The sequence below is a fragment of the Triturus cristatus genome, chromosome 2_1 (genome assembly GCF_964204655.1).
Source record: "Triturus cristatus chromosome 2_1, aTriCri1.1, whole genome shotgun sequence".
Taxonomy (NCBI): domain Eukaryota; kingdom Metazoa; phylum Chordata; class Amphibia; order Caudata; family Salamandridae; genus Triturus; species Triturus cristatus.
The window spans coordinates 850,356,946-850,379,714 of record NC_140581.1 but is presented as its reverse complement, the minus strand read 5'-3'; positions in this window follow the sequence as shown (position 1 = coordinate 850,379,714).

The following is a 22,769-nucleotide window of genomic DNA, read 5'->3' as shown; positions in this document are numbered from 1 at the left end:
TGTCGTTTTCAACCCCTCGGCAGTGCCAAGCTGCGCAATCCACCGGGCACCGCTGTCGCGTCTGTCAAGCCACGCCAGCAGCCTACCGGTTTTATCGCCTACATCATAGACTGTGTGCCTCGAGGCCTCTAGGCGCTGTCTGACACGCTCTGCGAGGTGCTCCTTGTATTTCGTCTGAACCACATGCAGGTCATGCGAGGCCGCACGGGAGGGGGCCTCGGCCTGGCGAGCCTCCGCAGCCCGGAGTTCAAGCTCCAGCGACTGTAACTCAGATATCTGTTCGCGCTTATACTCTGAGACGGCAGCCATCGCCTGGCCCCGCACCACCGTTTTGTACGCCTCCCAAAGAATCGTAGGGGAGTCGACCGAGGCGGCGTTTTCGTGGAAGTAAAGTTTTGTCGCCTGCGCTATAGATTTACTAATCTTTGGCAGTCGTATGCAGCTGGGGCGTATCGGATAAACGCGGCAACGCATCAGGTGGTAGCTAGTGTACTGCAAGAGGATCGGGGAATGATCAGAGATACCTCTGGGTCTGATGTCTATACTTTCAATATTTTGGAGACAACTGGGGGAGCCCAGAAAGTAATCAATTCGGGTTAGACTATCGTGCACCCCGGAGTGATACGTGTAGCGCTGCGCCGTTGGGTGATGCAACCGCCATAGATCTCTTAACCCGATCGCCGCCGTGAAGCTCGCAAGGCGGGACACCCCCCCACCCTTCACGCGAGGTGGAGACCGGTCAGTGAGGTCATTCATCACCGCATTAAAGTTGCCCCCCAATAACACCTCCCCCTCCGGTAGTGTAAGCAGAAATTCACTAAGCGCCGGGAACGCCACAGCATGTAGCCCAGGTGGGACATATACAGACACTATGTTGAGGGGCCTCCCCTCCCATTGAGTGTGAGCTGCGGTGAAGCGCCCAGCCCCGTCCGTGTGTACACTAAGAACGATCAAGTGGGACTGTCTGCGCAGCAATATGCCAACCCCCCGGGACCCAGAGGTGAATTCAGAGTGCACCACCATCTTATATCCCCATCTGTCCAGCGCTTTAGTAGTGGTGCCAGTGAGGTGGGTCTCTTGGAGTAAGACCACTGCCGGGGTACATCTCTTAATACTGTGCAGGACCAGGCCCGTTTGATTTTATCTCCCAATCCCCGCACATTCCACGTGAGCAAAGAGAGGGGCTGCACCAGGGTCAAAATGGTGTCAGGGGATGTGTCATGCATCAAGCCAGACATTACGGTGGCTGGGAGAAGTGACGGAGCATGATGCGGATAATGCGGAGTGAGACGTGCTGTGTATTGAGATCACGCTTGGTATAGGTCAAGGGCCCGTGTCCTCCAGAACCCAACATAAGAACAAAACCGTAAACATTCCCCAACCCCCAACCCCCTCCCTGCCTCCCTGCCACACGGACTCAGAACTGCCCGCCACCCTAACTCAGCAGAGTGCTCAATCCCCTTAACCCCAACCAGTACTTGCGCATTAAGGAGCGTGGAGTCCGAGGAAGACCAGGACATCTCCTATCCCCAGGTACCATCGTTCATGCCCTATAACAACAGAAAGTAGGCCAATCCAGCAGCAGCGGGCCCCGGAGGTCAGTCTCCAACTTCATGCCGGGGGCAGCTCAAGCCACGATTTCATCCGGTAGGCTCCTCCTCAACCTCCTCCGTTCGCCGGTCGTGACCATCAGGATCTTCCGCACCCCCGGGGTGCCTCGTCCTTCGGCCCGAGCGCCCAGCACCCTTAGCCTGGCACCACCCCTCCAGCCAGTCATGAGCCTCCTCCGGCGTGTTAAAGAATACAGTTTTGCCCTCCGCCACAACACGTAGCCGCGCCGGGAAGAGCATAGCATTGGGAAGTTCTCGGGCCCTTAGCTTCTTTTTGACCTCCAAGAAGCTCCGTCGCTGCGCCGCCACCGCTGCCGTATAGTCCGGGAAGAAGGACACCGTGGAGTTTTGGAGACGGAGGGGTGGTGCCACCCGCGCCGCCTGAAGAATGGCATCCCTGTCGTGGAAATTGAACAGGTGGGCCAGGACAGGCCGCGAAGGGGCACCTACCTTCGGTCGGCCACCTGGTACTCTCTGGGCGCGCTCCACCGAGAAAAAGGCCGAGAGGCCCTTGGGTTGCAACTTGGACTTGATCAAGTCTTCAACGTAGAGGTCCATGGCTGGATGCCCCTCACTTTTGGGAATCCCGGTGATACGCACGTTGTTGCAGCGGGAGCGCCCCTCTTGGTCGTCCAGCCGGGCCGCCATACGTTTATTCTCCGTCTCCAACTGAGACACCTTTTGTAAGAGGTAGCTCGAGTCTTTTGCTAGGGTCTCCGTCACCTGCTCCACGTCCGCGACCCTGGCGCACATTTTCTGGAAGTCCGCGCGAAGCAGAGACACATCCGCGGAAATCGACCCCACAGTGGACTGTACTTGCGTCAAGGCAGCCATAATGTCTTCCAGCGTTACTTTCGGCGATTCCTTGTCCGCCGCCATCTTCTCGGCGCGTCCGCCGCGGTCCGGCAATGTGGAGGAGTCCTTGGTATAGGCGAATTTGTCCAGCTTGCCTTGCGGGTTCCCTCTGGCTCCCTTCCGGCTCATGGACCCGGCAGGTGATGTCCCCAGTCTCGCCCTCCCGCGGACCGCCAGGGAGTCGGTGAAGCAGGCCGCCCCGATCAGGCGGCGATCTATTCAGGCAGCCCGGGAAACGTTCTCTGCCCCAGGTCGTCCACCTGGGGTCAGCACGGAGTGGCAGGGGCGGCGTCTCAATCGCGGCGGAGTCCGGCACAGGGCAGGGCCACAGCTCTCAATCCTCCCCACCGGTCCCAGCGAGTAGCGGTCGCCCCGGGGAGCCCCACCGGCGCCAGGCAACAGCACCAGAAGTCGTGTCCCAGGCACCCGGGATGAGCGGCGGATTTCGCGCCTCAGCTCCGACACGTCTGCCAGGTCCCGCGGTGGGGGCCGATCAGGATCTTCGGGCTCGGATGCGCAGCCCCCTCAGGGCCACTCGCCTCGATGCCGCCCAGACCTCGTCCCTCCACGCGGGCGTCGGGTCCGCCACTGGCCGCCAAACCTCCGCCCTCACCTCAAGGTCGGTCCGGTCCGGTCGCGCTCCGCCCGGGGCCCTCCTGTCACTTGAGGCCCCGGTCTACAGCGCCAGGGTAGGCCGCAAATCTCCGGGCCTCGCCGATCCCGTCCCGGGCGTCAGAGAGACTCGGGAGTCGGATCAGGCGGAGTCGCTTTGTCTCCGCTGTCTGCTCAGGGACCCTGGGGCCGGATTGCCTCACGGATGGTGTATGGATGTCAGGAGAGTCGATCTCACCCTCGGAGCCCAACTAGGCTGCGGCCATCTTGCTTGGCTGCAAGCCACGCCCCCCTGGAGCACCTGTTTTGTTGCTATTGCCATGTCAATGAGTAGTGACATGGCTAAAATGTTCGTTGAGGTACCTGTGTCTTTACAAAAGCCAGTTTGGTGAAAGGGGTTTATATCATTTTCCCAATCCTGGAGATCTGTCAATAAGATGTCGTTGAAGTACTTTGCCTCAATATCCTGCAGCGCGATCAGGCAATAATTTTTCGGGGATGATCTGTCACTGGATTTGTGAATAGGCGAGATTATAGATTCTTTCCAAGATGCTGGTAGGTCTCCGAGCTGTCTAACTCTTCGGAAAAGGATGTCCATAGTACCAGACCAGAACTCTGGATCTTAATTGTAGAGGGCTGGTGGAATCGCGTTTGGCCCCGGTGCCCCTTCTCTCCTTTCTTTTGCGATTTGTTTTTGGATGGTTGTTGTACGAGTTCTGGTGTCTACTTTGTCCGAATAATCTTCGTATTGAAAGCGAAGTATCGATTGAAGATCGGGGAAAGTACTTGACTCAATCATTTGCTTGTTGAAGTGGAGTTCCAGTAAGGTTATCCCGGACTCCTCAGGTACGTGTGATGATAGCCCGCCATGAGACAGATGCAAACCTTTGTCAATGGTGGTCCAAAAGCATGCGCTGTTATTTGTTTTGGAGTCATAAAAGAGTTTTGCACAAAAAGCATTTTCAATGGACCTGCTGATATTCCACTTTTTTTGTTTTTCTTTTGACGTAATAATAAGTTCAGTTCCTGGTCCCCAGGATGATGCCTCAGCAATCTGAGTAGTTTACTTATCAATCAATCAATCAATCAGTACATTTATAGAGTGCACTACTCACCCACAAGGGTTTCAAGGCGCTGAGGGTGGGGGGGGTGCTGCTACTGCTCGATCAGCCAGGTCTTGAGGTGTCTCCTGAAGGTGAGAAGGTCTTGGGTCAGTCGGAGGTGGGTGGGGAGGGAGTTCCAGGTCTTGGTGGTGAGGTAGGAGAAAGATCTGCCGCCTTTTGTTGTTCTTCTGGTACGTGGTACGGTGGCGAGAGCGTGGCTGGCTGAGCGGAGTTGGCGAGTCGGGGCATAGAACGAGAGGCGTTTGTTGAGGTATTCGGGTACGGCGTTGTGGAGCGCTTTGTGTGCGTGGGTGAGGAGCTCGAACGTGATCCTCTTGTTGATGGGGAGCCAGTGCAGGTCTCTCAGGTGGGCGGTGATGTGGCTGTGGCGGGGGATGTCCAGGATGAGGCGTACGGAGGCATTCTGTATGCGTTGCAGTCTTTTCTGTAGCTTGGCCGTTGTCCCTGCATAGAGTGCGTTGCCATAGTCGAGCCGGCTTGTGACGAGGGCTTGGGTGACAGTCCTTCTTGTTTCCGTGGGGATCCATTTGAAGATCTTTCGTAGCATGCGGAGGGTGTTGAAGCAGGAGGAGGAGATGGCGTTGACTTGCTTGGTAATAGTGAGCGATGAGTCCAGGACGAACCCTAGGTTGCGTGCGTGGTCGGTGGGTGTCGGTGCTGTGCCCAGGGCGGTGGGCCACCAGGAGTCGTTCCAGGCGGAGGGGGATGGTCCAAGGATGAGGACCTCTGTCTTGTCTGTGTTCAGTTTCAGGCGGCTTATCTTCATCCATTCGGCGACAGCCCTCATTCCTTCTTGGAAGTTGGATTTGGCGGTGACTGGGTCTCTGATCAGGGAGAGGATCAGCTGGGTGTCGTCGACGTAGGAGATGATTTTGAGGTCGTGTGCGCGGACGATGTCGGCGAGGGGGCTCATGTAGATGTTGAAGAGCGTCGGGCTGGGTGATGAGCCTTGGGGTACGCCTCAGATGATCTTGGTGGCCTCTGAGTGGAATGGGGGTAGGCGGACTCTCTGGGTTCTGTCGGTGAGGAAGGAGGAGATCCAGTCCAGGGCTATTCCCTGGATCCCTGTGTTGTGGAGGCGTGTTTTTTAGGGTGCGGTGGCAGACCTTGTCAAAGGCAGCTGAGAGGTCTAGGAGGATGAGGGCTGCGGTTTCTCCGTTGTCGAGCAGGGTTCTGATGTCGTCGGTGGCGGCGATGAGGGCGGTCTCGGTGCTGTGGTTGCTGCGGAAGCCAGACTGGGACGGGTCGAGGAAGCCGTTGGTTTCGAGGAAGTTGTTCAGTTGCTTGTTGACTGCTTTCTCGGTGACCTTCGCCGGGAAGGGGAGCAAGGAGATGGGCCGGAAATTCTTGAGGTCCTTGGGGTCTGCTGTCGGCTTCTTAGGAAGGGCATTGATTTCAGCATGTTTCCAACACTCAGGGAAGGTGGCAGATTCGAAGGAGCTGTTGATGATGTCTCGGAGGTGGGGTGCGATGATGGTGTCTGCTTTGTTGAAGATGTGGTGAGGGCAGGGGTCGGATGGAGAGCCGGAGTGGTTGGTGTTCATGATCTGGGTGACGTCTTCGGTGTTGACGGGGGTCCAGCGACTGAGGAGGGCGGTGGTGGGCGTTGGTTCTGCGGCTGGTGGAGGCATCTGGTTTGCAAAGCTGTCGTGTATGTCGGCGATCTTGCGGTGGAAGAAGGCCGCGAGGGAGTCGCAGAGGTCCTGTGAGGGGGGATGTCGTTGGTGTTGGAGCTTGAGTTGGAGAGTTTCTTCACGATTCTGAAGAGCTCCTTGCTGTTGTGTGTGTTGTTGTCTATGCGCTCTCTGAAGGCCGTTCTCTTGGTGATGCGGATGAGCTGGTGGTGTTTGCTTGTGGCGGTCTTAAGGGCGTCGAGGTTTTCCGCAGTCTGCACCAGGCTTTCTCTAGAGTTCGGCGTTTTTTTTTGGAGTCCTTGAGGTCTGTGGTGAATCAGGTGGTTCTCCTGCTGTTGTGCTTGTTCGGAGGGTTCTTGATAGGGGCGAGGGTGTCGGCGCAGTTGCTGATCCACTGTGTGAGGTTTCGGGAGGCGGTGTTGGTGTCCGAGGCATGGGCCGGGGGGCCCTGGGCGAGGGCGGCGGTCAGCTGGTCAGTGGTGACTTTGCTCCAGCATCTTCGGGGGATCTGCGGCGGTTGGATGTGTGCGGTGAGTTTCTTTTAGGAGAAGTGGATGCATCGGTGGTCGGTCCAGTGGTGAGTGATGGTGTGGCTGACCGTGACGTTGGTGCTGGCGGAGAAGCTGGGGTCCAGAGTGTGGCCTGATGGTGAGTCGGGGTGTTCACTAGTTGCTTTAGTCCGAAGTTGGAGAGGTTGTCGAGCAGGGTGGTGGTGTTGTTGTTGTTGTTGTTCTCCAGGTGGAAGTTCAGGTCCCCCAGGAGGATGTAGTCTGTGGTGGCGAGGGCGTGGGTGCTGACGAAGTCGGCGATGGATTTGTTGAATTGAGGGCGTGGACCCGGTGGTCTGTAGATGAGTGTTCCTCTGAGGGTGGTCTTGGGGTTGGTGTGGATCTGGAAGTGTAGGTGCTCGGCGGTGCTGAGAGTTTCTTCGGTGCTGGACGTGACTCTGAGGGTGTTCCTGTGGACGATGGCGATTCCTCTTCTGGGCTTGTTGGTACGGTCCCTCCGGATGATTTTGTAGCCGTCCGGGATGGCAATGACGATGTCAGGGGCCGAGGAGGCGTTCATCCAGGTTTACATCAGGAACGCGACGTCCGGGGCTGTTGAGTCGAGGAGGTCCCAGAGTTCGATGACGTGCTTGTGTACGGAGCGGGTGTTGAGTAGGATGCACTAGAGGTCGTTGTTGTTTCCTGGGATGGTGTGGGAGGCGGTGGTTCGGGTCCTGGTGTAGCAGCAGTTTCGGCAGGAGAATGGTCCGTGAGTGCACTTCGGTGTGGCTTGGTAGCAGGCAGTCGAGCGGCCGGTGTTGAGTGCGAGGAGGGTGGCGGCATCGAAGGTCCGTCATGCGTGGTGAGCCTGTCGGGGGCCAGGGGTTCTGGCGCTGGGCGCGGTCCTGGCACGGAAGGGCTCAGACGGGCTTGCCTCTGGCGCGCCTCTGGCGTGCCAGCGGCGCACCCGCTGCGCGCAGCCGCGCACGGGCCTGCATTAAGAAGGGGTGGAGGGAGGGAGGGGCAGCTGGGAGGCGGGTAGCGGGAGCCAATGGGAGGGAGGAGGACGGGGCCGCAGAGGACGCAGCGGCGGGAAGCGGGCGGCGGGGAAAGGAGGAAAGGACGGCGAAAAAAGCAAAAAAGACAAGGAGGCAACTTTATTTACTCGGGGGTGGAAGCAGAGGGGAGCAGAGGCAGCACAACGGGGGATCACGGAAAACGGAAAGAAAGCGAGGTAGACAGGGACACAACGCAATCAGATGGACAGAAAACAAGCACAGATGAGCAGGGAGAGTGAAAGCAGACAGAACACAATCGGATGGACAGAGCAAGCACAAATGAGCAAAAAAAGAGAGAAAGCAGACAGAAACAGGCAGAGCAATACTTACAATACTTACAGCCCACCACTGGGCCACCAGGGATGAGGCGCAGGCGGGAGCCTGCGGGTGGAGGAGGGCCTCGAACTTCCAGCAGTAGCAGCAGTAGCGAGGGGCAGGGACACAGCACCAGCAGGGTGTGCTGATGCGGCGGGGGAGCGGCCTGGCCTGAAACAGGGTCAATGCTATATTATAATCAGTCGAATCTGTGACTAGATTGCACACAGAGTTCTCCAGCAAGTGCATTAGTCATCAAGTAGGGTAGTGGCCTTCAGTATCAAAGATTTAGCCACTGTTTCAATGCCATTTTAGATCTGTACAATGCTCAAAAAGGAGTAATTTCTGATACTGATGTCATTACGTGGACTTAATTGCTTGCTTTTTAGTGAGAAACTGTCACTCGAAGTGTCACACATTTGGTACTAGAATGTCATTCATAAGTACAATGAAACCAGGGAAATGTAAGACATTGCAATCCGAAATCTTAGCAGCTATCAGTGCACATAAATACCCTTCACACTTTCATCATTGTGCCTCCATTTGTGAAGATTTCTGTTCAATGTAAAAGAAGACATTTTATCAATGGATTCTGTTTCTCAGCCAAACATTTCAAAAGCTAAAAGTTAACAGGTGACAGATTAATACCAACAACACGTACTTTAATACAACCAAGGAAACTGTAAATGTGCAATGTATGGGCACAAGAATTTCAGCAGACAGAATAATACATGAATCCACTGAGTAATATAATTAAGGTGCTAAAATTAACAAGTAAATTGTTTAGCCTCTGGTTATGGAGGCAGCTTAGCCACACAGGAAGTAAAAATCAAATAATCCGTGCGTGCTACTTCCTTCTAACAATGCATTTCACTTATGAGCTTCGGTGTTCCAGCAGGAATATTTATACAAATTAGGTGACAAATAATTCGCTGGAGCATTAAATCAATTTAAAGTGCTCGGTGAATTAAACTGCTTCTGTCACTAAATATTTTAACTAACCACCAAATGTGCAGTTTAATCAGAACACTTAATAGAAAAAAAGACAAAAGACTGCACAGTTCAGTATTTTCAGTAACATACTTAAAACCTGGTTCTAAGACAGTCTCTGGGTCACTCCCAGATGAAGCAGGCACAAAGAAATCATTGCATTGAAACATATACGGTGGGTTAAACTAAGCAGAGAGCTCCGGGGAACAAATGAAAAAAATGAATTGCTATCCTACATAAGTCAGCGATACATGCTGTGAGCTGGCACAATGCACCTAGAAATGCATTATAAATCAACAAGGGCCACATGGACGAACGTTTGGAATTGCGAGTTCCTAATTGCGATTCCATGTGAATTACAATTAGGAAATCACAATTTTAAAAGTATGAAACTCTTTAGAGTTTGATTTGCGATTCCCAGTAGGTCACAAATAGACCTACCTCAGTAATATTCATGAGATAGGTCGCAATTTGCGACCCATTGGGAATCTCTAAACACAAAGGGATGGGGGCCTGCTGGGGACAGCAGACCACCATGTCTGTGTTTGCTTTTAAATAAAGCAACGTTTTTTGGTTAAAAATACAGCCCATTTTTCTTAAAGGAAAATGGGATGTATTTCAAAAACAAAAATGAAACGTTTCGGTTTAATTTTTTAAGAGCAGGCAGTGGTCCGTGGGACCCCTTTCTGTTTGCAAATGGGTTACCACCAAATTGAATTTGGTGGTAAAAAGCAAATGTTTTGCGACCCTTTTCAGGTCACAAAGCATTTATACATACCCTTGTGATTCGGTTTTAGGGAGGGACACCCTCAACAAGTCCCTTCCTAATAACAGATCACAAAACTCAATTTGCGATTCGGTGACCAAATCGTTATTTGGGCTTTGTACATCCCAAAATGCATTTTTCCTGTCGCAAATGGCCCGATTCTGCGGATTGGGCCATTTATGACAGGAAAATTGCTTCGTACATGTGGCCCCAAATCACATATTTACTAATCAAATATATGTATTTGATCAAATGGTCAGCTACAATGCTCACTTTCTCTAACGTGAGTACATTTACAGTTCGAACAAAGGAAGCACTTAAAGGGACCTAGTGACAAAGATGATAAATTTACATGTGAGTAAATCTACAGGTGTAAATTCCTCCTTATGCGTCGCTGTAAATTTACTACTTTTGACTATTCACAATAGATGGGTGTAAATTTACTCCAAAGTGCAGACAGTATGCAGCAGAGCCCTACCCTGGCTCATCACTAATCCCGAGCCAGCCTCATTGCTGCCCAATCTGTCAAGTGCTGAATGCATCTCTTTACGGTGCTGAGCAGTGGAATCGACCCCTCCCCCCCCCCCGCCACCCGCACACTCACCAATCCCTGGTGAGTGAGCAGTAAGGTCAAGAAAATGAGTCAGCGTGTTCAAGGGTCAGTGCTGTCGTGATTGGGCCCTCAGGCCCTCATGTATAGAAATGAAGGACGCAGACACCGGATGACTGGTACAGTAAACTGGCCATGAGCACGTGCGCTCGGCCCCTTTTATTGTCAGGGTCACCTGACTCGTGACGCCTGTGGTGGGTGGGTGTTCAGTGTGGGTTACAGTAAAGTGGAACACTAGAATGTATCCAGCCGGATACTACATCCCTCCCAAACTTTAATGAAAGTTAAACCAAAACGAAGTCCGAACCTGTGGGAGAAAACGCACAAGTTACAAACAAAACATTGACTGGCGAGCAGGACTTCCACGTAGTCTCTTTGCTGATGGTCGACTGCCGGCGAGGGTGTTCTGACAGCCGGGACCACTCTGTCTCTTTGGCACAATGTCCAAGTGCTCTATGGATGCGTGATTTGGGACTTACAACGTGGAAGTGCGCTTCACAGTCTCTTTCTTGTACCGCCGTCGGTGGAAGTGTGGGTGGAATGACGGTGGACCCTCGTTATTCGACCTTCCGCTGTATGCCCTGGTAGAGGTGTTTCCTCCAACTAGTAGTTGTCTTCTTACAGGACTCCCCGTTGCAGGATATCCCTCTCACGGATACCCCTCTCTCGTGGGTGTCCCCTCTCACGGGACGACCCGGAGGCCCTTTTGTTGCCAGGCTTCCACTGGAACGGTTTGACCGCGCCTTGTCGCTCCAATCGCGTTGGAGGAGTCGCTACGGGTCCTCTTTCCGTGTCCGAAGTTCCACCTAAAAGGGTGCTGTTGGCACTTGGTCCTTCGCGCTCTGCCTCTGTTCTCCTAGGATCTCCAGAGCCAGCTTCAACAGTCCATCTCTCGTCTTGGGGATACGCTGCCACCGGTGCCCCTGAGGCCTCTGCCCCTTGGATGTCCACGGTCCTGTTTCCGTGACGTCCCAGAGGTGGTTGGTACCAACGGACCGGCCTGCTCGTCTCTGTCATCCCCGGGTGACCTTCGGGTTTACGCATCGACGTATACTCCCAGTGGGGCTGATGTTGTTTTCCAGGTACTAGGTCTGGGTGCCCATGCACCTTCGCACTTCCCTCTTCGGGTACTCCTTCTGGTGTGTGTGTTGATCTGTCACGCACGCCTCTGTGCTCTTCTCCTTTCCTCTTTGGGTGTTCTCCTTCTGGTGTGTGCGTGTTGATCTGTTACGCACACCTCTGTGCTCTTCTCCTTTCCTCTTCGGGTGTTCTCCTTCTACTTCCACTGAGACGTGATCCAGTCTTCCTGCCTTTTTGCTCGTCCTTACCAGGCTTCCTCGTGTAGCGTGTACTCTACGTGTTTCCCTCTGGTCTTGTCCCGCCACTCGGACACTGTCTTCCTTTCGCTCTGTGACTGGACTAATCATCGCGACCTTCTGTCTCGTAGTTGCTTCTGATGTTGAGTGATGTTACTGGACCTCTTTTCCTACTCCTCCTGGTCCTCTTTGTGAACCTCTCATAGGGTCCTCTTCACTGACGTCCCTTCGGACTTCCTATTCTCTTCAGCTCTGACCTCTTGGCAGGTCAGTGCCCTCTCCGACCTCTTGTAGGTCTATATCCTCCTTACGACCAACTGGTGGTCAGCTTCGTCCTCCTTGCGACCATCTGGGTGGTCGGCAACCTTCACGCGACCCTCTGGGCGGTCGGCAACCTTCGCGCGACCATCTGGGCGGTCGGCAACCTTCGCGCGACCATCTGGGCGGTCGGCAACCTTCGCGCGACCATCTGGGTGGCCGGCAACCTTCGCGCGACCATCTGGGTGGCCGGCAACCTTCGCGCGACCATCTGGGTGGCCGGCAACCTTCGCACGACCATCTGGGTGGCCGGCTTCACGAGGTGCGTCACGTCGTGCGACTACCTGTGTTTGCTGAGTTGTCGAGTGCTGGTGCATGCTTCTCTTCGTACCGTCGCGGTACATCTTCAGAGTCGCGTTGCTCCTTGCGCTGTGTGATTTCTTGATGTGGTGGCTTCTTGGCGCCACTGGGTGTACTTCTTCATCCTTCGCCCGCCAGTGTCGGATACTTGCTGCGCGCATCTTCGTCAGTGGGTTCCTCTTCCTAGGCGCTGCTATGTACCTTCCGCGTCCGGGGTACATCTGCGCGGAGTCCTTTAGTTCGCTCGAGGGTTCGCTCCACTTGATGCGGCGCCAGCGCAGCCCTTGCTGGCGTGGATGTGGCTTGACACGTTCTTACTTCTTCCTCCTTGTCGCTGTGGGATGGCGCTGCTGCGCATGCCTGTGCGCCTCCGTCGCGCGCTCACCATCGCGCATCATTCAGACCTTGCGGTACGTGCCTTGCTGTCTCTTCTCCTCTGCGCTGCGATCCGTCGGTCTCCTGTAGCTGCTGGATTCCCTTGGCTTGCTGCATGCTTGTTTGTTCCTCTGTTGCTGCAGTACCACCAGTGGCCACTAGATGGCAGTGTTGCTTTCCTCCATGCAGCAGCACCCTTCTTGGCTGCCAGAGCTTTCTTCCATGTTCTCTTCCTTTTCAGGCTTCACCGGCTGGGTAGGAGAGCTGGAGCCAGGCAGACCAGTGGAGTTCAGATGGGGCCAGAGCTGCAGCAGAGCAGTGGAGTCCAGGACAGCAGGTAAGTCTCTTCCAGTTGTATACTTTGAAGGCTGGAGGGGGGGCACAGGCATGTTCAGTATGCTGCAGAGCTCAAGCCATTGCTCTGTGTGTGTGTGACGGGTGAGACCTGCTCTTTTGCCACGCTGTGTTTCCCAGCACATTTGGGACCTCTGGGGCATGGTGGCAGTCAGTGCTATCACGCACTCGTGTACAGCTTGCTTTTGGTGGCGCTGGCCACCTGTGTGCAGTTCTTCCGTGTCCTGCGAGGTGGGGCATACTCCTTTGGCCGGCGGCGGCCATTCTTGACACGAACGATCGCCCTCCCTGCCCGCGGCAGCTTCCTGCAGTCCTCGCGCGGCAGGGAGGGGGTGGGGGCCACTCGCAGAGCTGCTCACCGCTTTTACGGGCGTTATCTGCCCATGCCACTGTTTGTGTGTAGTCTTTGGTTTCTGTGTGCAGGTTCCCAAGTCCCCGTCTTCCAGCGGCGTCGGCCGCGCGCTGATTTACACTTTCTCTCCCGCTCCTCGGCAGCTCCTGCATTCGCTCGCTGACCGGGGCGGGGGAGTGTTGCTGCGGCTACGCTGGGCGGTGTGTTTCTCTCAAGGGGGGGGGCGAGGGCCCTGTGTAGTGCTGCGGGTGGGCTCCGCTTTTGCTGTTCAGTTAGAGTAGGACCGGCATGGTACCGTATGCTGCGGGTGGGCTCCGCACTTGTGTTTGTGTTGCTCCTGCCCACTTCCACATCGCTACCGCCCCCGCAGCCGGTCTCCTCGCCTCACGGACCGCGCGGGGGGGGGCTGCTGGTGTCGCTTCTGCTTCCACTCTGTCGCGGCGGGGTAGGCTCCCGTCCGCCTCTCTTCCTCACTTGCGGGGTGGCGCCTTCTTTTCGCGCGGCTCCTCACCTTCGGCCGGCGGGCCTCTTCTCTTTCCGCGGGTGGGCACCGCGTGGTACAGGCGTCTCGCGGGGGTCGCAGCTGATGCGGGTGGGCTCCGCTTGGCGTGCGCTTCACCACGGGCACCTCGGCAGGCTTACCGGGGTCGGGGTGGGCACCCGACTTCGTCGTGTTGCGGGGTCACGGTGCCGCGGCCGATGCGGGTGGGCTCCTCTCGGCTCGCTCTTCTCCCCCAGGGCTCTTCCACGCAGGGGGCAGATTAACTCAGGCCCGTGAGGTGTGAGGTGGGCTCTCAGACACCTCGCTTCATGCCGGGGCACTTCGCACGCCCGCAGGTGATCAGGCGCTGCCTGTGCCTGCTGGGGTTGACACGCAGGCAGCTCTCACCCCTCCTTTCATTTTCGCTGGGCTGCTGCACGCCAGGGCACAGCCCCCTCGTCGCCAATGTCGTGATTGGGCCCTCAGGCCCTCATGTATAGAAATGAAGGACGCAGACACCGGATGACTGGTACAGTAAACTAGCCACGAGCACGTGCGCTCGGCCCCTTTTATTGTCAGGGTCACCTGACTCGTGACGCCTGTGGTGGGTGGGTGTTCAGTGTGGGTTACAGTAAAGTGGAACACTAGAATGTATCCAGCCGGATACTACAAGTGCTCCCGTATGAGTAGGCAGTGTATGTTTTAACCGAAGTGCGTATTGCCTACACAGCCGTTTCCACTGCCAGCTATCATCTGTGTTGTAGTTTAGGGGTTGAGATGGTTTGTGCAAAAAAATATACACACGGGAAGCTGCACGAAAATATTAAACGAGGTTGCATGCAATAAAACAAGTGCACTGCAAGTATGCAGGAATTCTGTACACCACGTGCAAGAAACCCTATTCACAGATACCTCCAAAACGCACTACACAGAAAATCTACACGCAGCAAGCATGCAAGAAATGTGCACATATCAATTTGCAAAACATCCAATCGAAATGATGCTACAGGTTTCGCACAATAAAACCAACTCTCAAATGGCGCGGTGTTGAGACAGGCTGCATTTGCTAGGGGTGTGCTAAAGCCCACCTGAACATAAAAGTATTTGAGACTGTATGCACATGTAATTGCATGCCACACAGACATTTGCACTGAGTGTTTTCGAAGCTATGCATGGGCTGTGGCTACGTGCATGTGAGAAAATGAGGTGTGCATTCAAGTGCTGCCTTGTTGCGCATTAAGCATGTGACGAAGTCTGTCTGGTGCGCACATGATGTGCATGTCTAAAGTCCTATAGAACGGTTTAAGTTATGAACCCTGCATCTATGACTTTGTAGAATGCCCTGATGACCCCAATATACCTGCTTTTCCTGCTTCCTGAATACATTGCTACTTCTGGCACTGCCCTTGGCTGAGTGATGGAACAACACATGCCTCAACAATGCATGCCTCCACCACGCGGTCTTAACCACAACTGCATCTTTACCAAGCATGCCTTTACCAAGCATGCCTTTACCACACAATTTCGTGATAAAGGCATGATTGGTAAAGGGACATGTGTGGTACAGATCACAGTCCCACCCCTCTTCCCTGAGCCCTAAAATTCAGCCCTCCTGCAGTCTATTCTACCCGACCCAACCCTATAAACTACCCAAACCCACCATCCTGATCCTTAAAACCCGACCCCCTAGCCCCAAAATCTACTCTGATCCCAGCACCCCTCCCTGAGCACTAAAACCTCCCCCACCTCCTCCTTGCCCCAGCCCAACTGCCCACTCAAGCTAAAAAACGGCGTCTTTCCTGTCCCCTGCCCTGGGCCCTAAAAGTCAGCCCGCTAAAAACTACTCCAACCCCAGCGCCCCTCCCTGAGCCCTAAAACCAGCCCCCACCCCTAAAACCTACCCTCACCTCCCCCTGCCCCAGCCTAACTGCCCTCTCGGCCTGAAAACTGCCCCTTTCATGTCCCATGCCCTGAACCCTAAAACTCCCTACCTCCTCCTCAAGCCCTAAACACTACCCTGAACCCCCAGCCCTGAAAACAATCTCTCCCCAACCCTTACAAACTACCACCCACCCCTAAAACGCCACTTACCTGACCGCGTCGCGTCCTCTCCTGAAACTCTTCCTGCTTACGCCAGCCAGCCAGCCAGCAACTAGACCGCGCACATGCCTTAACCACGCATATACATGATTAAGGCATATGCATGGTTAAGTCAGCGTGGTTACACTTGCAATGTCGGAACATGCATGGCTGAGGCCACGGTGTTCCAACTGTTTCCCCCTGCGCTTCCATATAGGGCCAAGATGGTGGTAGAAAGTCTGTCCGTTATTTTTATTTTTTATGTGCTACCCGCCTCACCACCCTCAGCACATGCCAGCCACCACTGGAATTTATATTACAAACCGTATCGGTACTTGCAGTATTGCATAATAGTTTTGAGTGGATTTTTTTTTCATCTAAAAGTTCTTGATCCAACATGTCAACATAAATATGAAACTCTGGTATTGTTGATAATGAGTTTGCAGTCATAATAAGCTTCCTTTATAAAAATATTAACGTTCGAGTCAGTTCTTCCTGTTTCTGACATGGGTTAAAAAGCTGTAACAGTTTCAAAAAATCGAATTCTTTATTTGCAGGATTATCATATGTAAGTTTTGCGGTTATTAATTAGTGTAGGTTTTGAGTGACATATTAAGCAGCCGGCTGTTCCATGCACCTTACATTTTCCAGTATGAACATCCTCAATGACATTATTAAAAATTGAGCTACTTCTTATAGTGATAGGTTTTCCAATAAAGGGCTTCTGTTATGTAGTATGAAATCTGTTTTGACAATGTCCTTGTTTTCAGGATCTAAGTGAGCAAGATATTCAATGGCTGGCAAACTTTTTAAAACTCTTCTTCACGAGGATGCTAATTCTAAACTGAGCCATGTAATAGCCCGAGATTTAGCATTTAAATGTGAAGAGTTTAAACGGTCATATAACTGCTAACCTCTCTATGAGATAGCAGTTGAAGGTAAAATCGATACAGCCTTTTAGTTAAAGATTTCTCAGCAGATATTTCTTCCCATACTTCCTTCATATCAGTTTTTTTCGCTTTAGTAATCTATGAAGGGACATACTGGGCAAACGCAGTAGAATTATCAGCAACAAATTGGATAGTAATTTTACCATTCTCCATATGCAGTATTAAAGTGTTGTTGTCATTAATCCGCTGTGATGTGTGTCCTCTTTTTAAATTGTATGTGTTGTTTGGAGACTTTTTTTTAGCAACATGCCTAACAGAAGACATAAGATTATTCACTCTTCCTTTTTTTAAAACATTTTGTAAATAGTATTTTCCGCAATTGTGAGTTTGAAATTTAACAACTCGTTCAAACTATTTCTTGTTTTTACTTTCTTTATTTGAAATGTCACACATAACGTTTTATTCAATGAACTGAAGAACAGATTCATCAGAGTCATATCCAGATTTTGGTGTATTTTTATTCAAAACAGAAAATGAATATGAGGCGTACCTATAGCTTGGTACTCTTTCCCCCAAAGGAAATCAACAGCCTCTCCGAGGAGTTTTAATTTTTGATTTGTTGTGAACTTAATCATAGTTTGGAATTTGTGATTAAAACATCTGCAAACATTTGCTGGATCTAAAGAACATAATTCCCCTGATGTTTTCACAGCCACATATGTCAAATTTTCGAAAGCTTAAGGTAAGAAAATGTATAAATCATCTGATAAGTATTCGGCACAGCTTAAAGTCAGAAACCAAGTTGGTGGCCTGAAATTCCTCAACCTACATTTTAGTTTGACAAGTCTTTGGAACCAATATTCATTTTTGCCTTGTTGACATGTCATGATGTGTAATATTCAAGGTTTTCATCATTGATTCCTGCTTTATTTAAGAAATGGTTAGCTCTACTGTTATGAAATCATGTTCCAGTTCGCATCATGGGCAACTGCTCAGTTTCAAAGAGTATAGTGAAACTATAAAGTATGTTTTGCCTAAAACATGGGTCTTCAGAACATAATCTTGTCAAGTGATATTCTGCGGCAGAGTTTGGAATAGGACGATCATCATATTACCCTCCTTTTCTTGTTGGAATTAAAACTGGATAACATCGACACTGTGGTCCTCATTTACTATATTTTGACGCCCTGCAGTGCAACAAGCCTTCCTGCTGCACTGCGGTGCATCAAAATAAAAGGGCAGGAATGCACTGTATCTTCAAGATATGGCGCGTTCCTGTCCTTCTCCCGGGCGCTTGCACACAAACAGCAGCCGAACACCACCGCAGACACCCTGGCGCCATGGTGCAAGGGTGCCTGTACTGCAGGTATAATTCTTGTTGTGAAGGAAGGGAAACCTTGCTGCACAAACACGATCATTAATGCAGCACACATAAAAAGTATTTCTCCTCCTTGCACCACTCTTTGCACGACTCCCCTGGGGGGGCGCAGGATTCTGATGCATTCCCAGGTTTACAACACTCTGTAAATCTGGGAATGTGTCAGGTTCATTGGATGTTGTGTGGAAACACCCACAGCAACACTCATGGACCGCCCCTTTCACACAGAGTAATGCGGGAAAGGGGCCCATATTTACAAGGCCATTAAAGGTCATAGAGGGTGACTTTACAAGGCCTTGTAAATATGGGCAGGCACACTGCACCGTGGGTGCAGCTAAAAATGTGATGCACCGGAGGCGCAATTGGCTTGTAAATGAGGCCCTAAACTTTTTTCCCAAATGCTAACAGGATCTCCTGTAGCCTTTCTCATTTGATAGAGTTCTAAAGCATCACCCATTAAATCTTTTGAATGCAGTGGGTATACACTGCTGTCCTCGTATAATTCTCCTGAGTGTTGTTTAATGATTTTCTGAAACTGGCCTACATTGCTTTCATCTGGAACTAGTAGGTCATTGGGTACAACAAAGTCATTCATTTTAAAATTTTGTTAGTATATGTTATTTTCTAACAAGTATGAAATTGTGTCTTGTATTATATAAATGCTTATTAAACCTTGCCACATTTATTAAGCTTTTGTTGGAACTCCACATTGTCAATATTTTTAAAATAATCTAATGGTAGAAAACAACCTTTCCTTTTAGTGCACACACTAATTCTTGAGCTTGAATCTCCCACGTGTTGGTCACAGTCTAACAATAGTTTGAAAAGTATGTAAAGTTTGAATTAAGATAGTTTCATAAAAATTGACATTTTGTAATTCTGCAGGTATAAGGTAAATTTCCAAATTATTTCACATTACTCATGAAGGCATAAAGTTATGGTCAAGATTCCCAAGGCAATATTGACACAATTAGATCAGAGCAAACATCATATCTGTGGAATTGATGGAGCAGGGTTTTCTGTAAATAAAACCTGCTCAAAATAAACCTTCCATGGTGTGAAGATCATTAACAAAGTTTTGAGATTAACCAAAAAAGAATTATTTTTGAAAAGGAAATAAGAAAAGTGTGGGAAAATGACAATGTGTTTAAGTAGGCCACACATGATTCATGTATGAAAAGACAGCAAAGAAGGAGCAAATATTATTTCCATGAGCAAATCTTGAATGAAAATGTGTTTATTGTTTATCGTTTATCGTTAATTAAGCAATATTAATTCAATAGAATAATAGTTTAAAATGATTGTGTTTATATTAGGCTAATGAAAGATTGAAATGAATTATGTAATAGAGCTTTTATTTGAGCAAATAACTAAGGGCCATGGCTAGGAGGCCCATAGGAATGAATGGGAAGACATTCTCAATTTGCGATTACCAATTAGTGTATCGCAAATTGAGAATGCAATTTTAGGGTTCCAAAGGTGCCAAAAGGACACCCCGTTCCACCCCGAAAATATGCATGTGTACACATTTTGAGCACATACATGCCCTAAGGGCATGTATGTGCGACATATGGCACTTTGAAAAAATCTAAAAAGTGCTTTTTTAAAGAAAATCGCAAATTACTACCAACTTGAAGTTGGTGGTAATTTACAATTCCTTAAGGCCAAAGAGCAAATTTCTGGTGCTTCCAGAATTGCATTTAAAGAATCGCAATTTGCAATTCCTTAATTGCATTCTCAAAATAGAGAATCACAAATATTGCAATTCTCTATTTTGCGATGGTCTTTTGGGATGATACATCCCAAAAGGCTTTTTCCAATTCGCAAACAGGCCGATTCTAAGAATCTGCCCGTTTGCAAACGGGAAACGGCTTGATACATATGGCCCTCTTTATTTCTCTTAGAGAAAACTGCACGCTTTACAAAGAAGGCCTCAAAGCTGCTATTAGGGTTAATTTTGCTTTAAAATGTAGAAATGCAGAAAAATGTGTTTTATTCTTCATAGATGACTATTGTGTTCTTTCTTGTCGATGGCTGCTACATGTTCGGAGTATCAACAGAACTTCCTACTCTCTGAGGAAATATTTAGTTTTGTTGATAACTGTGCTAGTAAAATGTTACAACATTTGTTCAAATGTGCGTGTGTCGAGGAAGGAGAAGATTTTGGTTTCCTTCGCTGAAGGACGATGATGACAGCATAAATCTAAACAAAGAACTTTTGAAAGAAGAGAGCGACGGAAGTGGTGCGACTTAACAACCTATGCTTCTAGACCAATGAGGAGAGAGACTTTCTCGGATTTTGATACAAGAGTAGGGATGGACTTTTAACTTTAGGGTATAACTATTAGTGATAGAATCCATTTGTGTGGTCAGGTTAGAACAAGACTTCTGTATGAGGCGTTCGTGTGAGCTGTTTCTTTGAGATTCTTTGGCTGATGCTGTCTGTGAGCTGACTCCTTAACATTGCTCCTCATACTTTGTGAGGATTGCCCCAGCTTTCCCTTCTGGCCAGAGGGTTAGCATTTCAGCTTTTAGCATGCTGTGTTATAGTTTTCTTAAGTTCGTATGAAATTCTGAATTTGTATATGATCTTATAAAAATGCTCTTTTGTCTCTTACACTATACACTCAACTCATGCTCCTTAATTGAGATGTTATTGTGAGTTACTGAATTGTGTTCTCTTATGTGAGGATTCTAGTTCGATACTGTATCTTTGTTTGCCCTTTTCATTTGCTTTCAAAGAAAATCGATAAAAGCAAAGTAATAGAGAATCTGAGTCTGTCATTATTGATTGCTGTAAATAATGAAGCATATATATAGTTTTATATAGTGTGGTTTATGTAAATATTCCCTTTGTTCTAGGTCTTCAGGAGGGGGATATTCATCTAAATCTTTTGCCAAATCCCTGTCAACTCTGCAATCTGTCAGAGGACCTTAATATGGGCCAAAATTCAGTCATATAAATAGAGATTTTATCAACTGTATCAGCGTGTGGTATAAATGTTATACACTCTAAAACCCCTTTCCCGCTGTGCCACGCGCCTGCAGAATGATGCGTTGAAAGCATTTTAATGTAATGAAAAGTGGAATTACACATATCATTTTTAAGGCTGCCTAAACTATGGCCTTGCAGCTGTGTAATATTTCGTATTGGGCTGTTGTCTAATGCCTGTACAAGTTTAGGTTACCCTTGGAAATGTTTTTTTTTTTAAATAGTAAGAAAGTTTTGTAGTTTTTCCATACATTTTGTTCCAGTCTTAATTATTGAAGTGCAATTCCATTGTTAAACAGAATGTTTAACTGCTTTTCCCTCAAATCCTGGTTTGGGTTGTCTATTGCAATTTTCACTTTTTTCTCTAACCTAACAACAGAGCTATGCATAACTTCATAGCAACGTCCTTGACTGTTTACAGATAGGACTCAATTAGTATATGTATATATGGTAACCTTCTTCGTGAAATTATGGTTCACTACTGGACATGTGTCTCCACCAGTCTCCAAATATATTAGAGAAGTTTCGCCGATTCAATGTTTTTTGGGCTAACTTAAATAATATGTAAATTAAAATTGAATAATTCAGTGATTCCATGTGATTTATGGTTAAAATTTAAAAGATTCTTTTCCGAGCAATGACTTTTCTGCAATCAAATGAACAATCAACCAATCAGGGAATTGTGAGGCGCAGCTACTCACCCGCGAGGGTCTCTAGGTGTTGGGGGGGGGGCAGCTCCATTGAGTGCTGGTGTCATCCAAAGAGCCAGGGCTTGAGGTTCTTCCTGAACCGGGGCAGCACTTGCCGGAGGTGGAGGGGGAGGTCGTTCCAGGCCTCGGCTGCGAGGTAGGAGAAGGACTTTCCTCAAGTTCTGGTCTTGTGGATGCATGGGATGGTGGCCATAGAGAGGTCAGCTAATAGCGGGTGTCTCTTGGGTGTGTGGAAGGAGAGGTGGTTGTTTAGGTATGCTTGTCCGATGTTGTGGAGGGACTTGTTTGCGTAGGTGAGGAGCTTGAAGGTTATTCTTCTTTCGATGGGGAGCCAGTGGAGATCGGGGAGGTGTTGGATGATGTGATTGTGATGGGGGATGTGTTCCATGCATGGTCTGTTGGGGTTGGGTGGTGTCCAAGGGCGGGGGCCACCAGGTGTCATCTCAGGTGGAAAAGGAGGAGTCGATGATGAGGACTTCTGTTTACTCGGAGTTGAGTTTCAGGCAGCTCTTCTCCATCCAGTTTGGGACGGCTTTCATCGCTTCTTGGAAGTTGTACCTGGTAATGTTGGGTTCTTTCGTGAGAGAGAGAATGAGCTGGGTGCCGTCAGCGTAGGAGACGACGTTGAGACCATGGTTTCTGATAATGGTTGAAGGGGGCCATATAGATGTTGAAGATGGTGGGGCTGAGGGAGGATCACAGGGGCACTGCACATCTGCTTTCTGTAGGTTCTGAGAAGTAGGACGGGATACTGACTTGCTGAGTTCTGCCTGTGAGAAATGAGCATACCCAGACCAGGGCTTTTCCGCAGATGCCGGCGTCATGGAGTCCGGTGGCTAGTGTGAGGTGGGAGATGGTGTTGAAGGCAGCTAAGAGTTCCAGGAGGATAAGGCTTGTGGTTTGGCCCTGGTCGAGGAGGGAGCGGCTGTCATCGGTGGCAGCGAGTAGGGCAGTCTCGGTGCTGTGGTTGCTGTGGAATCCGGATTGGGAGGTGTCCAGGACGTTGTTGGTTTCAGTGAAGTTTGGTAGCTGGCGGTTGACGGCCTTTTCAATGATCTTTGCTGTGAATGGAAGCAGGGAGATGGGCCTGAAGTTTTTGAGGTCCATCTGGTCTGGAGAGGGTTTCTTCAGGAGGGGGATGACTTTGGCATGTTTGCATCGT